General features: G+C 35.8%; 1 protein-coding gene across 2 annotated transcripts in view; it reads left to right on the top strand.

The window, feature by feature from the left end:
* LOC136030381 (uncharacterized) overlaps positions 1 to 16,573 on the top strand; it is a 51,575-nt gene that overhangs the window by 15,061 nt on the left and 19,941 nt on the right. The window lies entirely within an intron of this gene.

The following is a 16,573-nucleotide window of genomic DNA, read 5'->3' as shown; positions in this document are numbered from 1 at the left end:
TTAATACCTCGCTCTTTACATTAAATCGTAAGTTTTGTCCCAATTCTTTAAGAATGACCCCTGAATCAGAAAGGACGTAGAATAAATAGTTGAATTTACTAAAAATACTTTAGCATAAAGAGTGAGGTATTTATCTCCTCCTAAATACCTCGCTCTTTATGCTAAAGTATTTTTAGAACCCCTCATATGCGTAATAATCTCTGTTCGTTTTAAGTTTCAATGCTACTCCTTCCTTTCATTTGAAAAAAAAAACGTTTTCATGTTTATTTTTCATTGTTTTCTTATAGTAATGCTAGAAAATCCTGCGCCCTTTTCATTGAATTTTTCCTCCCCCATGACAGATTCCTCCAAGTAAAGATCCTCCAACATAGCCCCCTCCCCTCAGCCCCACCCCCAAACAAAATAAAATCCCCCTGAAAACGTCTGTGCACTTCCCAATAACCATTACTATATGTAAACACTGGTCAAAGTTTGTAAATTGCAGCCCCACCCCCAGGGATTGTGGGGGAGTAAGTCATCCCCAAAGACATAGTTATTATGGTTTTCGACTATGCTGAACAAAATGGCTATCTCAAAATTTTGATTCGTTGACTTTGGGAAAAAATGAGCGTGGGAGGGGGCCTAGATGCCCTCCAATTTTTTTGGTCACTTAAAAAGGGCACTAGAACTTTTCATTTCCGTTAGAATGAGCCCTCTTGCGACATTCTAGGACCACTTGGTGGTTACGATGGGTAAACTAAAAATGCGTAAAGTGGGCTCGCTTACAGATAACATTTTTTCGGTACATTGTTTAGCTTACAGATATTTTTTTCGGATCGGGGGAGGGTTACAAAAATACATCAACATTTTTTGTATGAATTTTTGTTACGTTTTTATGAGTCAGACAAAAGTCTCAAGGGAGGGGGTTCAAACCCTGACCTCCCTCCGGACGTGGCCTTGCTGAAAACCCTAAAACTTGCGTTGGAAAAAACTGTAAACTGCATCCTTGGAACCTTCATTGTGAAAAATCCTACATTGGAAAGTTACAGCCCCCCTTAACCGATAAGAAAAATCACTTTTTTGCATGGATAGCACTTACGTCTCCTTTTTTCTTGTTTTTCTTTCTCTTCATTTAATAATAGAAGCAGGCACGCACGCAGGAATTGTTTTCTGGGGGGGGCAAACCTTCGAAACAGCAGATATAAAGTAGCATTTTTTTTTTATTTAGTAATGCCAAAAGCACGTATATCGGAAAACACAGAATAACTTTAATCTGTAGTATTGTAGCGGATGGGGGGAAGAAGACTGAAGCCTCAAAAGTACGTTTTAGGGTCAGGTTATGTTCATAGCGATTTAGAACCAGTGATTAATCTACTATATCCCACTGAAAGGGACATTTTAGGGTTAACTGTGCAATATGGGTGCTGTGGGCGGTAGTTCTTTTATTACAAAACATATATTTTAATGAAAAATGATTGATTCCAAAATTGATCCATTAAAAGCTGTACTTTATCCTGAAAAGGGGGGATAAACGCCCTAATATCAAGGATGATTCTATTTTGCTGTGGAAGTCAAACTCTTTACAAAAAAATAATAGTACAATTGCTAATTACTTCAAAGAGAGGTAAAAAATTAGACAGAAAATGGTTAATAATTGGGCAGTGACTTGACCGGATAATTGCATGCTGTAAAATCCCCCCAAAAAGGCTTCACACTTGTATCTAGATTCTTAATAAATGTCCAACTTTTGCCAGCAATCCGAAGAAACCATGGGAAAATTAAACATTTCACAAAATTTCGGGGGGGGGGCAAGCCCGAAGCCCCCTCCCTGCGTACGTGCCAGAATAGAAGGAAGATTCGGTATTGGTTTCGTGACTTACATTCGTTTCACAGGTCTGTTAAGTTCGTCAAGTAACCACAAAGTTTTTTATTTACTATTGACAAATCACTAATAGAGAAACAAAATACCTTCAATTCACAATGTTAATTTATATCCAAGCTCTATTGGGCCTTTCTACAGATTTGTTAGGATTAAAAAAAAAACTTTCGTCTGTGCCATGTTTTTCTAACAAACGTTTAGAACGATATAGTACATCGTATCGATAAATGAATGAAAATATTCCCTCCCCATTTATTAATGGGATACACAGTTACTGGCAGATCTAGAAAAGGACTTGTGAAGCGAGTAGAAGTCGCAAAACGAATACCGAATTTTCATCGTGCATTGGAATGATTCCTTAATAAAAAACGTGCCCCCTGGCCCTGATTTGTTGTGAACGGGAAATCACCGTATATTTTTAGGGGATTCGAGCAAGACCTTCAAAGCTGTCTCAAAAACCAAACATGATTAATATAGATTTCTCCCGAATCCTAAACACAAATAATGATTATGTGGGATTAAAGCATTGTTGAATGGGACAACCCCCTCAGTGCTTCTATAATATTTCTCCATTCAAGCTGTCAATATTTTGATCGAAGAGCAAAATGCAGCTCACTAAATCCCCCATAGTACGAACCTAGCATGAAAGGTAATAATAGTTTACGCTATGACTACCGTGACAAAATAAGGATTAAATGGTTTATCCAGGATGTTCGTACATTAGGCCTAAATAGCCCGATTATAGTGAATGTGAATTGCATATCGTAATACTTGATAGATGGTAATTTTCGGGATTAAACGCAAATTTCAGTTCCGTCAACAAATTCTCAAATAAAAAATGAAAATATAGAAAAACGGGGTTGCTGCTATATTATTCAGAACACACTCAAGAAGCTTGCTGAATGTAAGATCTATGAAAGCCAATTTCAGAGCCACAAAGACAAAAAACGGGTGACAGAATGCATTGGCCTTGTATAACTTGCAAATTGGGGATAGGGGTGGGAGGAGTAAAGTTAGGTTTAGGTTACTTTACCCCCACACCCACTCTAGTGTGTGTTTCATCATATTTCATCATATTTTGGTATATTTCATTAGGTTTGACCTAACTTCACTTCTCAAGTGTGTTTTGAATAATACAGGAGTGTCAAAATGGGTATAGCATTTCAAATAAAACAGTGGATAAGGAAAACGAAAGAACAAACAAACAACCTTTTAATAATAATTTGCGACCTTAATTATTATTAAAAAAAATTTTCACTTTCTTATTTGAAATACTATCGGCTACTCTTTTTTCTATATTTTCATTTTTTCTGTTAATGAAAAGACAATGTTGTCTTAAGAAATTATTCAACAAGTTTTAACACTTCTCTGGCACATTAAACGTTACCAATGCCGCCAGTTATTTTTGGTAAGCTATTAAGGAAATGTGTTGCATAATTACTTATTTTTAGATCCCTCCTTTTCTCTCTTCTCTCTCTTGCCTTGTATATATTTTTTCACTTCACTCTCTTTCTATTTCTCTTTCTTTTAGGTATAGTTAAAAAGAATTGCACACATATACCTGTTTTGCTATTTTGGCAAAAGCGATTATTTTATTGTTGCATTTACAATGTATTAGATCACTTCGCTAAGTGGAAGGTGGAACATACGATTCCATATGTCTTTTTATGCTCTTTCTAAAAACATACTAATTGTATCCTGGGGAAATTCTATTTTGAGCCCCTAAAGGGACTCTTAATATGACACTGTGCTCGCAATCATCTGTCAGTAGAAATATTTACCGAATATATATATATATATATATATATATATATATATATATTATATTATATATAAAATTAATATATAACATTCTTGGCTGTCCATTCTTGGCTGTCCCATTGTTGGTGCATATAAATAGATTGTCAGGTTTACCGACTCTTGAACATGCAACATATAATTGTCCATGGGAAAAACAATCTGTATTCAGATCTATACCTCATTATTCTAATGATTGCCCTTGAGTTTTGTTGATGGTGATTGCTAATCGAACATTCCCTGTGTCCCTGTCGTCATTTATATATCCCCCTGTGCCCCCGGCGTCCCCGTTGTTGTTGTTTCCCTGTGTCCCGGTCGTCATTTGTGTCCCGGTGTCCCAGTCTGTAATTTCTCTTTGAGTGTCGCGGTCGTCATTTATATTCCCTGTGTCCCGGTGTCCCGGTGGTCATTTTTGTCCCGGTCGTCATTTGTGTTCCGGTGTCCCGGTCTGTAATTTCTATTTGAGTGTCCTGGTCGTCATTTATATTCCCTGTGTCCCGGTCGTCATTTGTGTCCTGGTGCTTTGTTGATGGTGATTGCTAATCAAACATTCCTTGTGTCCCGGTCGCTTTCTCTTTGAGTGTCCCGGTCGTCATTTATATTCCCTACTAATTGGCGGGGGTGCTTCGCGCCCCCCCCCCCAAGCCCCCTCCCCCCGCGTGCGTAAGTCGTTATGCGCCATATTGGTTACGCGCCATTGTAGTTGTGTCCCTGTGTCCCACCTGTGAATATATATATATATATATATATATATATATATATATATATATATATATATATATATATATATATATATATATATATATATATATATATATATATATATATATATATATATATAGATACGTATATATATTATATATATTATATATATATATATATATATATATATATATATATATATATATATATATATATATATATACATATATATATATATAATATATATATATATATATATATATATATATATATATATGAGATACGTAAGTATTTATGATTGTTCTAAAGTAGTTTTCATGATTTTTGGCAACTATTTCCTACTGGGAAATAACAAGGAACAATGTATCACCTTTGGAAGAGCTCTGTTTACTGCAATTATAAAAACTTGTTTTTTTAATTATGTTTTTTGTATTTTTCAGTTTTGAATTATAGACAATATTACCCAGAGGTTTTTTGTCAAGGCGGAATAGGGCAAAAAGAGAAAACATCAGTGCCACCAAAGGAAAAAATGTGATTTTCCTTGTTGTTCAAGGCAGGGGGCTGTAATTGTCCTGCCTCAGGTTTTTGGCAATTGCAATTCCAATGGTGTACTCTTTATTTCGATCCGACGACATTTTTGAGGGGTTCTAGGCTCTTTTAAAAATCCCTGCAAATTTGATTCAAAATAACATTTACCATTAGGACTAACCGAAATAATAGTTGTCATTTCTTGAATCCAATAAAGACGGAAATTTTTTCTCATTAGAAGGTTTCTTTAAGAAATTTATTTTCAAACTTTTGGAGACTATGGGTCGTGTTTCGCTCTTTACTAGGTAGCAGCTATCACTGCAACCGAGGTGACAGAAAACTCCACTTTGCTTCGGTACAATCTCTGTTGTTACTTAAAAAGGGTACTAAATATTTCGATTTTTATTCAAACTATTCTTAAGACAAATTTTACTGGTGGAGAAACGAACTGTTCAACTCTTTTCTAAAACCGAAGTGAGCCAAATATTCGTCAAAAGGAAAACATTTTGGTCGGGCGGCGGAAAGTACGCCTAAGCGAAATCTGACTCCTATCGGAATTTAGCTGAATTCGTCGAAAATGTGTGTGTTACGTTGAAAGTCCGAAATGTGATGAATGCCAACCTTCACTGGTGAAATTCTGAAATAATGATATTTAAGAAACATTTCGGACATACACCAAGCAACAATGCGTTTGTTGACATTCACCATACGCTAATGGTGCATCTTAAGCATTTCTGATATTTATATTTCGGACATACACCAAGCAACAAAGCGTTTGTTGACATTCACCATACGCTAATGGTGCATCTTAAGCATTTCTGATATTATATTTTTTAGATTCTAACCTAATTTTTAACCCATTTCTGAGATTTATAACCCAAACTGACTAAATATTTTGTGGTTTTGTTCACCTTTTTGGCAATTCATTAAACCCCCCACCCCGCAATGGTCTCATGTAGTCCTAGACTATATAAAAAACTAACATAAAAAATGATATTTTTCTTACTTTATAATATACAGCAAGTATCAATGAATTGTAGAAAAAAGAATTCACCAATTATTATTTTAGTTTTTCATATAGTCTAGGGATATATGACATAAGGTGGGGGGATGGGGAATGAATGGTAAAAAAGGTGAACAAAACCATGAAAATTAGCATAAACTTAGAAATCCAAGAGTATCTCTTTTTTTGATCTGGGCTTCTTCCTTCTAGAGAGAGAGCCGCTACTCTGCACCTTTACCGCTATAGCGTTTTTCTTAGAGTCTTAGAGTCCCAAAAAAGGAAAAAAGCCAAAGTCTTTTATTGTTGTGGGGTATATTTAAATATTACTATATAATAGCATTTGTGTTAATAAAAAGTACCATAACTGAATAAGAAAATAGGAACGAACACAAGTGCAGAAACAGGAAAAGACATTCATATAAAAATGAATTCTAATATAAAAGTGTCACTACTGCCAAATTTTAAGCAAAATATAATGAAGTAATCGTTCAAACAGTGTAACTCTACTCGCTGCGATGGAGTTGGCTGAATCTGAACCCTGGTGCCATCACCGATGTAATATGGTAACTAATTCATAGTTAAAATATACTCCCAGTGATCAGTGGTGTAGCTAGGGAGGGAGAAAGAAGACGGTCTTCTTCCGGGCGGGCGTCAAACTGAGTTTTTTCCCTGGCTCTGAAAACTCAAGCTACACCTTTGTTGGTAATGATTGTAATGAAAACTTCGACTCATAAAACTTGTGTTCAGTAACATGGAAGGGGTCTTAATACATCTCTTAACACTAAGCGCTAAAGCGTGTCTCGTTTCAAATGAGCCCTCTTTCAAGATTCTACGACCACTTGTTCATTCAACACGTCTCACCTTTGGGAAGCAAAAGCTAAGACAAAACAAAAAGGGATCCGTCATTCCTTCCATTGCAAAAGAAAACAATAAAACGTGGCATCTCGACCATGATGATTTCAGTGGTGTACTTTTCATTCGGATTCGATACCATTTTCTAGGGGTTTCAGGCTCTTTTTTTAATTCGCACAGTTTTGTTTTCGCTTTTCGCAATAAACGTTTACTATTAAGATTAATCATAATATTAGTTAACATTTCTGAGTCAGCTTCAAATAAAGTATTTGCTCACTAGACAGCTTTTCTCTCCATCTGTGTCAAATTTGAACCATCAGTAGCAATGCTCTTTGTCTGGGTGAAAGAGGTGTTTTGCACCAACATAAAGTTATTAGAAGGGAAAGTGGCATTTTATGCCTTTAGTCAAAGTGTTACTGACTGCCAATGGAAACCACTATTTCTCAAGTAAAATCCGAATTCTATGCTACTGTTGGTTCAAATTTGAGACAGAATGATGATCTCAAGCAGATGGCCAAACTAGTATTGCTGAGGGTTACGCAAATGAGATTGGTGAAACATGTTCATCACCCTAGTGAAGAAATGTCTATTGAAGTTGCTACCCTGAGATTCACTCCCTGTGTTTCTAATAAGTAATAATACAGCTATCGAGGCTTGCGAATCAATTGAAACCCAATTTTACTGACCGCTGATCCAAAACTTTCCAAGGAGGGTGTGATCGCTGTCCAAAAATCAATTGAGTCGTATAATTGCTATCCCGGCCAGTAACCATGAATAGCTCGTAAATAGGGGGGGGGGGGTATCTATGGAACGAGTTATTTTTAGCCATTCATTGATCAGAAAAGGCGTGATTCATGGATGCCAGTTTACAAAAATAAAGGAGGGGGCAAGTGTTCAATATATTTTTTTTTCAAAACATAAAAGAGCAAAACGAACTACGGTGCTATTCCTACCCACACCTATCGGCACTCAAAGTGGGGTTTCAAATCTGGAGAGGGGTTTGAAACTAGAGCCCCAATGTCACGGATTTTGTTGCTGCCTCTGCTATACGCCTGTGTTGAAATCCAGGTCGACGCATGAGATCATAATACAGACCGTCACTCAATCAAGCCCAATTAAAAAATACGTTTTGATAATTTGTCAAACTCAACATGACATACTATCATGGATGCCATCGCTTAACTACTAGAAAAACTTTGATGAATAACCCCACTGACAAGGGGTTTATTACAGAGCTCGATTGCATAAACGATAAGATGGTTATCGAAAATTCAAATTGGGAAGGGAACTCCTTTCTGTCATACCGTCAATAAATCAAAAGCCAGGGTATTTGAATGGTTACTGGACAGTTGAACAAATTAATTATAAGGGTGTATATAGGGCCTGTAAATAGGATGAATCAAAACAAACAATAAAATAACAAAAACTGAACTAAGCTATTGTAGTTAAGAGCCTGTTGGCAATATCCAAGAATGTCCATATGGGAGCCTCCCCCGTGGTAATAGCAAAGATGTACAAAAACGGAAAATATTGTAGTATTCGAGCATAACCTTGATCCCTTTCTGGCAAAGAACGTTGGATCTTGTCTTAACTCCCTTTCCCGGGTTCATTAACGTGGAAAAAGTCTTTTTATCCTTCTTATTTGCATCAATATTTTGCTGAAGTCTTATGAGACATATAAGGGTATCCGTCCTGGACTCTGGATATCAAACAGTTCGTGGTAACGAACTGTAGTAAGGAGCGACCCGGCTCAATAGTAACCAAAACTCTAAAAAATGGAATTTTGATACCAATAGCTACATCAAAAGAATCGCATTTTAATGCTGGTTTTAAATATATAAGTTCATCAAGTTTAGTCTTACCCATCAAAAGTTACGAGCCTGAGAAAATTTGCGTTATTTTAGAAAATAGGGGGAAACGCCCCCTAAAAGTCATAGAATCTTAACGAAAATCACACCATCAGATTCAGCGTATCAGAGAACCCTACTGTATAAGTTTCGAGCTCCTATCTACAAAAATGTGGAATTTTGCATTTTTTGCCAGAAGGCAGATCACGGATGCGTGTTTATTTGTTTTTTTGTTTTTTTGTTTTTTTTCCCAGGGGTGATCGTATCGACCCAGTTGTCCTAGAATGTTGCAAGAGGGCTCATTCTAACGGAAATGAAAAGTTCTAGTGCCCTTTTTAAGTGACCAAAAAAATTGGAGGGCACCTAGGCCCCCTCCCACGCTAATTATTTTCCCAAAGTCAACGGATCAAAATTCTGAGATATCCATTTTATTCAGCGTAGTCGAAAAACCTTATAACTATGTCTTTGGGGACGACTTACTCCCCCACAGTCCCCGTGGGAGGGGCAACAAGTTACAAACTTTGACCTGTGCTTACATATAGTAATGGTTATTGGGAAGTATACAGGCGTTTTCAGGAGGATTTTTTTGGTTTTTGGGAGGGGTTGAGAAGAGGGGGATATGCTGGGGGAACTTTCCTTCGAGAATTTGTAATGGGAGAAGAAAATTTCCATGAAGGGAGAGCAGGATTTACTAGCACTATTTTAAAAAAAACAATTAAAAAATAAAAGTGAAAAAGCTTTTTCAGCTGGAAGTAAGGAACAGCAATAAAACTTAAAACAAACAGAAATTATTACCCATATGAGGGGCTCACCTCCTTCTAATACCTCGCTCTTTACGCTAAAGTATTTTCGGTAATTTCAACTACTTATTCTACGGCTTTTGTGATTCAGGGGGTCATTCTTAATGAATTGGGATAAAATTTAAGCTTTAGTGTAAAGAGCGAGGTACTGACGATGGGGCGAATCCCCTCATATATGTAATAAAAACATGAGAATACAAAAGTTCTTTACGTAAGCTAATTTATAAGTTACGTAAATCTTTTACCAATAAAAAGATTCGTAAAAAATTAAAAGTTCTAGTTGCCTTTTTAATTAACCAAAAAATCGGGGGGCAACTAGGCTTCGTCCCCCGCTCTTTTTTCTCAAAATGATTCGATCAAAATTATGAGAAAGCCATTGAGCCAAAAAAAAAAAAAAATATGCAAATTTCGTTTTGATTATTCCTCTGCGGAGAGCCAAAATCAAAACATGCATTGATTCAAAAACGTTCAGAAATTAAATAAAAAAAACAAGTTTTTTCAACTGAAAGTAAGGAGTGACATCAAAACTTAAAACGCACAGAAATTACTTCGTATATGAAAGAGGCTGCTTCCTCATCAAAGCCCCGCTCTTTACGCTAAAGTTTTTTACTGTTTTAGAAAGAAGAATTGAGAGAAAGAGTCAAACTTTAGCGTAAAGAGCGAGGCGTAGATGAGGAAGCAGCCTCTTTCATATACGAAGTAATTTCTGTGCGTTTTAAGTTTTGATGTCACTCCTTACTTTCAGTTGAAAAAACTTGTTTTTTTTATTTAATTTATCTGTTAGCCAATAGGCTTATGCACTAGAAAATTTGGAACCTACGGGTAGGGGGTTGGAACAACTGAGAGACATGAGATAGATAGGATATAATTTGTGCTGTATATTTGCACATCATGGGGGCTGTGCGTTAAATATAGCGGGGCTACATGCAAAATGTAACTTAACCAAAATACCAACTAAATATTTGTTAAAACATAGCTACAATGTAGTTTAGTTTTCCACTGAGCTAAAGCTAATCCGTATACAAATTAAATAAAAAACAAGTTTTTTTTTAACTGCAAGTAAGGAGCGACATTAAAACTTAAAACGAACAGAAATTATTTTGTATATGAAAGGGGTTGTCCCCTCCTCAACGTCTCGCTCTTTATGCTAAAGTTTGACTCTTTCTCACAAATCTACTTGTTGAAAAAATAAAAAAAACTTTGCCGTAAAGAGCGAGGTGTTGAGGAGGGGACAACTCCTTTCATATACAGAATAATGTCTGTTCGTTTTAAATTTTAATGTCGCTCCTTACTTGCAGTGAAAAAAACTTGTTTTTTATTTAATTTCTGAACGTTTTTTAATTAATGCCTGTTTTGATTTTGGCTCACCGCACATGAATAATTAAAACAAAATTTTGCAAATTATTTTTTTTTGGCTAAATGGTTTTCTCGTAGTTTTGATCGAACGATTTTGATAAAAAAAAAAGGGGTAGGGGACGAGGCCTAGTTGCACTCCAATTTTTGGTTACTTAAAAAGACAACTAGAACATTTTATTTTTTAAAGAACGTTTTTATTAGTAATAAATATACGTAACTTACGAATTAACTTACAAAATGAACTTCTGTATTTTTATATTTTTATTACGTATCTGAGGGGTTCGCCCCCTTCTCAATACCTCGCTCTTTACACTATAGCTTGAATTTTGTCCCAATTCTTTAAGAATGACCTCTGAATCACAAAGGCCGTAGAATAAATAGTTGAAATTACTACAAATACTTTAGCGTAAAGAGTGAGGTATTGTGGAGGAGACGAACCCTCTTATATACGTAATAATATCTGTTTGTTTTAGGTTCTAATGCTGCTCCTTACTTTTAGCTGAACAACTTTTTTTTTATTCTCATTACTTTTTTTAATAATTCTAGAAAGTCCTGCGCCCCCTTCTTGGAAATTTTCTCCCCTCATGATAAATTCCTCCATGGAACGATCCTCCCACCTAACATCCTCCTCCAACTCCCCCTCCCCCTTAACGTGGAAAAGTCTGTACACTTCCCAATAACCATTTCTATATGTAAACAATGATAAGGCTTGTAACTTGTAGCCCCTCCCCCCGGGACTGTGGGGATTAAGTCGTCCCAAAAGACATAATTATTAGTTTTTAGACTATGCTGAACAAAATGGCTATCTCAAAATTTTGATCCAGTGACTCTGGGGAAAAAATGAGTGTGGGAGGGGCCTAGGTGCCCTCCAATTTTTGGGTTACTTAAAAAGGGCACAAGAACTTTTAATTTCCGCTAGAATGACCCCTCCTCTGACATTCTAGGACCACTGGGTCGATACGATCACCCCTGGGGAAAAAAAATAAATAAATACGCATCCGTGATCTGTCTTCGGGGAAAAAATACAAAATTCAGCATTTTTTTTAGATAGGAGCTTGAAACTTCTACAGTAGAGTTCTCTGATACGCTGAATTTGATGGTGTGATTTTCGTTAGGATGACTTTTAGGGGTTGTTTTCTCTATTTTCTAAAATAAGGCAAATTTTCTCAGGCTTATAACTTTCGATGGGTAAAATTAAAGTTGATGAAACTTATATATTTAGAATCAGCATAATAATGCGATTCTTTTGATGTAACTGTTGGTATCAAAATTTCATTTTTTAGAGTTTCGGTTACTATTGAGCCGGGTCGCTCCATACTACAGTTTATTACCATGAACTGTTTGAGAACAATAAACCGGTTATTGTCTGATTTTATAGATCCAAATTCTCGAGTGTGTACTGGCTAACAGATAAGTACCGTAACCTGCTCTAAACACGAGTTTAGTTCTAAATACCCCAAATTTTTTCCAATGAGTCAATCGTACTAACTTGGAATTCCGTCGATAGAGATTACGATGGTATTCTTGTCATTCTTCCCAATCTTTCCACTCCAGAAATGGCAGCGAACTGCCATTGTGGTGTCATATGGCACTTTGTGGCTATTAAATAAAATTCTTAAGAGGCACTTATGACATGCACAGTAGCTATTTGTGATAGCCTGCTAACCCTGAGAGAAAAAGAGAATAAAAATAAATAAGGAGATGCTTGCTAACTATGCAAAAAAGCGATTTTCCTAGTTTTTCAAGGAGGGAAAGGGAATCAAAACCTTTGTTTTTGGGTTTTAGACCATACAAAATCAATTGGCCTTCTTAGAATTTCCATCCTTTTGGAATGGCACTTCCATTTCAAAGTGCCATTATGGCACTTTGCTGTGGCATAATCTCTTATGTTACTTGAAACGGTATTAGATGGCGATTCTCATTCAAAGGAGTCCTCTTCCAATATTCTAAAACTGTTGGTTTGATAAGACCATCCCTGGGAGAAAGGGGACAGGTGAAACATATTGGTACTACAAATGCAAAAAACAACGATTTTCCTTGTTGTTGAACGTGGGGGACTGTAAGTCACCAGTTCGGGTCGACAGTGGCAACACCAGTGGTCCAATTTTTATTTCAATTCCCGCCTTGTCTGATGAATTCCAAGCTTTTTTTCAAAATTTCCGAGAATTGTTTTTTTTTAAATAAGCCTTTACTGTTAAATTAAACCTATATAACAGTTATCATTCCTAAATCCTCTTGTAAATAAGAAAATCTTCTCTGTAGACAGTTTTTTGAACTTCTTTTTAAACTTTCGGTCATTATAGGCTGTGGTTTGATCTTTACTAAACTCTCTTTACGCTCTTTACGCTAATCTTTTTAATTGTTTTAAAAAGTAGTCAAACTTAATTGTTAGAAAAGAGTCAAACTTTAGCGTAAAGAGCAAGGGATTGCGGAGGGGACAACCGATTTAATATACGGATTAATTTCTGTTCGTTTTAAGTTTTAATGTCGCTTCTTACTTTCAGTTAAAAAAACTAGTTTTTTTTATTTAATTTCTGAACGTTTTTGAATTAATGCATGTAGCACTCCGCACATAAATTATTAAAATGAAATTTGCATATTAATACTTTTTTTGGCTAAATGGGTTTCTCTTAGTTTTGATCAGACAATTTTGAGAAATAAGGGGCAGGGAAGGAGGCCTAGTTGTCCCCCAATTTTTCGGTTACGTAAAAAGGCAACAAGAACTTTTAATTTTTAACGAACGTTTTTATTAGTAAAAAATAGACATAACTTAAGAATTAACTTACGTAACAAAATTTTATATTCTTATATTTTTATTATGTATATGAGGGGGTTTGTACCCTCGTTAATACCTCGCTCTTTGCACTAAATCTTAAGTTTTATCCCAATCCTTTAAGAATGATCCCTGAATCAGAAAGGCCGTAGAATAAATAGTTGCAATTACTAAAATGCTTTAGCATAACAAGCGAGGTATTTATCTCCTCCTAAATACCTCACTCTTTATGCTAAAGTATTTTTAGAACCCCTCATATGCGTAATAATCTCTGTTCGTTTTAAGTTTTAATTCTACTCCTTACTTTCAATTGAAAAACCTTTTTCATGTTTATTTTTTAATTTTTTTTATAGTAATGCTAGAAAATCCCGCGCCCTTTTCATTGAATTTCTCTTCCCCCATGACATGTTCCTCCAAGGAAAGATCCTCCCCTCAACCCCACCCCCAAACCAAAAAAATCCCCCTGAAAACGTCTGTACACTTCCCAATAACCATTACTGTATGTAAACACTGGTCAAAGTTTGTAACTTATAGCCCCTCCCCCAGGGACTGTGGGGGATTTAGTCATCCACAAAGACTTATTTATTATGGTTTTCGACTATGCGGAACAAAATGGCTATCTCAAAATTTTGATTCGTTGACTTTAGGAAAACAATCAGCGTGGGAGGGGGCCTAGGTGTCCTCCAATTTTTTGGTCACTTAAAAAAGGCACTAGAACTTTTAGTTTCCGTTAGAATGAGCCCTCTTCCGACATTCTAGGACCAATTGGTCGATACGATGACCCCTGGGAAAAAAAATAAAATAAATATTAAACACGCACCCGTGATCTGTCTTCTGGCAAAAAATATGAAATTCCACATTTTTGTAGATAGGAGCTTGAAATTTTCTCAGGCTGGTAACTCTTGATGACAAAGACTAAATTTGATGAAACTTATATATTTAAAATTAGCATGAAAATCCGATTCTTTTGATGTATCTTTTAGCATCAAGGTTTCGTTTTTTAGAGTTTCGTTTACTATTGAGCCGGGTCGCTCCTTACTATCGTTACCACGAACGGTTTGATGAGAACGCATTCAAGCATTATGCTTAGATTGCAGCTCAGAAAACCGTTTTTCTAGCTACAAAACGAGTGATGGATGATACAATGCGTTGGACTTGTATAATTTGGGCTATATATTTGCACATTAGGATTGGGGTTAGGTTACGTTAGGTTGGGTTTCCATAATTTTGTTTCTAAAGTATTATTTTATCAATTTTTTTTTCATTAGGATACTAACTTCTCTTTTTGGGTGTGTTTCCAATAACCGACAAGTAGGATCACTTTGTTTTCTATAAAACTCTGATAATGAAATTGGGTTGTTGTGTTTGTTTTTTAGTTTGTGTTTGTTTTGTGTTGTGAAGTCTTGTGTTCGCTTAGATATATTGTCTAGTCTATTGTTTAAATACACTGCAATAGCTACTCAGTGAGACAAGGAGGAGGTATTTTGTTGTTCATTGAGGAAAGGAGAAAACCACATTAGGTTTGCCCCTAAAATGACCCATATATTACCATAAAGGCAAAGATATACTAGAGAAAACTGACCTGTTTCTCTGAACATCTTTGATATTTTAAAAATATTTTTGTAAAAACTAAATTTCAGCTTGGAGGGGGATGCTGCAAATTGAGGTCTGGAGTGGCAAACTTGGATCCCGAGAGGTTAAACTGACCCTGAGGTGAGTTTAACAAAAAAAATTTAATCTAGGAGGACCATTTTTTTTTTGATTCTAGGAGGACCACTTTTTTTCGGAATCTAGGAGGACCAATTTTTTTTTAATACTAATAGGGTCGCTAGTCGTTCAGATGCTTGATTCTCATGGATGCAGCAAAATCAATTATTTCGGAAGCGATAAGTTCATGCTCATGAAAAATTCAAACCACAAGAAGTTCTGTGCCTCATGCTGGGACCGAAATTTCCAAGTAAATTGGAATGCCATTGAAAGTACTCATAACCATTTACGAGGAAGAGTTGTGCTCTTTTTATGGTCACTTTTCACCTTAAGTAATTGCTTCTATAGCATGTTTATAAAAGGAGTGTGCTTGCAATATGCCATTGTGTCCATATTTCTTGCCCGTTTCTTTTCAGATAATTTTAATTTACATTTGGATAAAATTTATGAACAAATATAAATCTGAAGTGTGTACATTAAAGAAACAATGTTCTGGAGATAACAATATGTGCTTTGTCACGAATCAAATCAAAATCATTTTACTGCTACTGAACATAGATTTTTATAGGATGCTTTAAAATTCCATTCTTCTTCGATCGGTCCTAAAGCAAATTATTATTCGTGGCTTTAATCACTTGTGCCTAGCAGGGCCAGATTAAGACCTTTTGTGGGTCTTTCACTAATCAAATTTCATGGCATTGTTATGGAACATATTTTAACGGAGTAAGCATGTAGGGGGGGGGGCTATAAATTGTAGCTTTTTGAAGAGCATGGCAAAACTGCAAAAAAAACGAAATAAGCTGAATTGCATTAGAAAAATTTATAAGATTTTAAAATGAAAGAACACTTTGATCAAGGCAGTATCCAGTATTTTCTTCTTTTTTTTGGGGGGGGGGGTAAAAAAGCTATAAAACGTGTCTATCTTATGTAGACACGTTTTATAGCTTTTATAACGTTTTATAACTAACGTCATTCTTATATAATCCTAATAAGAGGGGTGGATTGAATGCCAGAATTGCCTCTCACTCAAGTTGACTATCTCTCTTGGCTCTTTCTACAATTAGCCATGACTTGATGCACACAACTATTTGATTTTAATTCAAAAATCTACGGACTTGGGTTGATTTTTGAATTAAAATCGAATAGTTGTGGGCATCAAGTCATGGCTAATTGTGGAAAAAGCCAGATAGTCCAAGACAGATAGTCCAATTGAGTGAGAGGTAATTCTGGCATTACCCCCTCCCCTTACTAGGATTATATAAAAAGGATGTTAGTTCATTTGTTAATAGATATGTCTATCTATTATCCGTCCATGCGTCATTCCTAGGGTAATATATCATTCTATGATAT

This window comes from Artemia franciscana, chromosome 8, assembly GCF_032884065.1.
Source record: "Artemia franciscana chromosome 8, ASM3288406v1, whole genome shotgun sequence".
In the NCBI taxonomy this organism is placed as follows: domain Eukaryota; kingdom Metazoa; phylum Arthropoda; class Branchiopoda; order Anostraca; family Artemiidae; genus Artemia; species Artemia franciscana.
The sequence above is the reverse complement of the archived record's forward strand: the minus strand, read 5'-3'. Positions and strand labels throughout refer to the sequence as shown.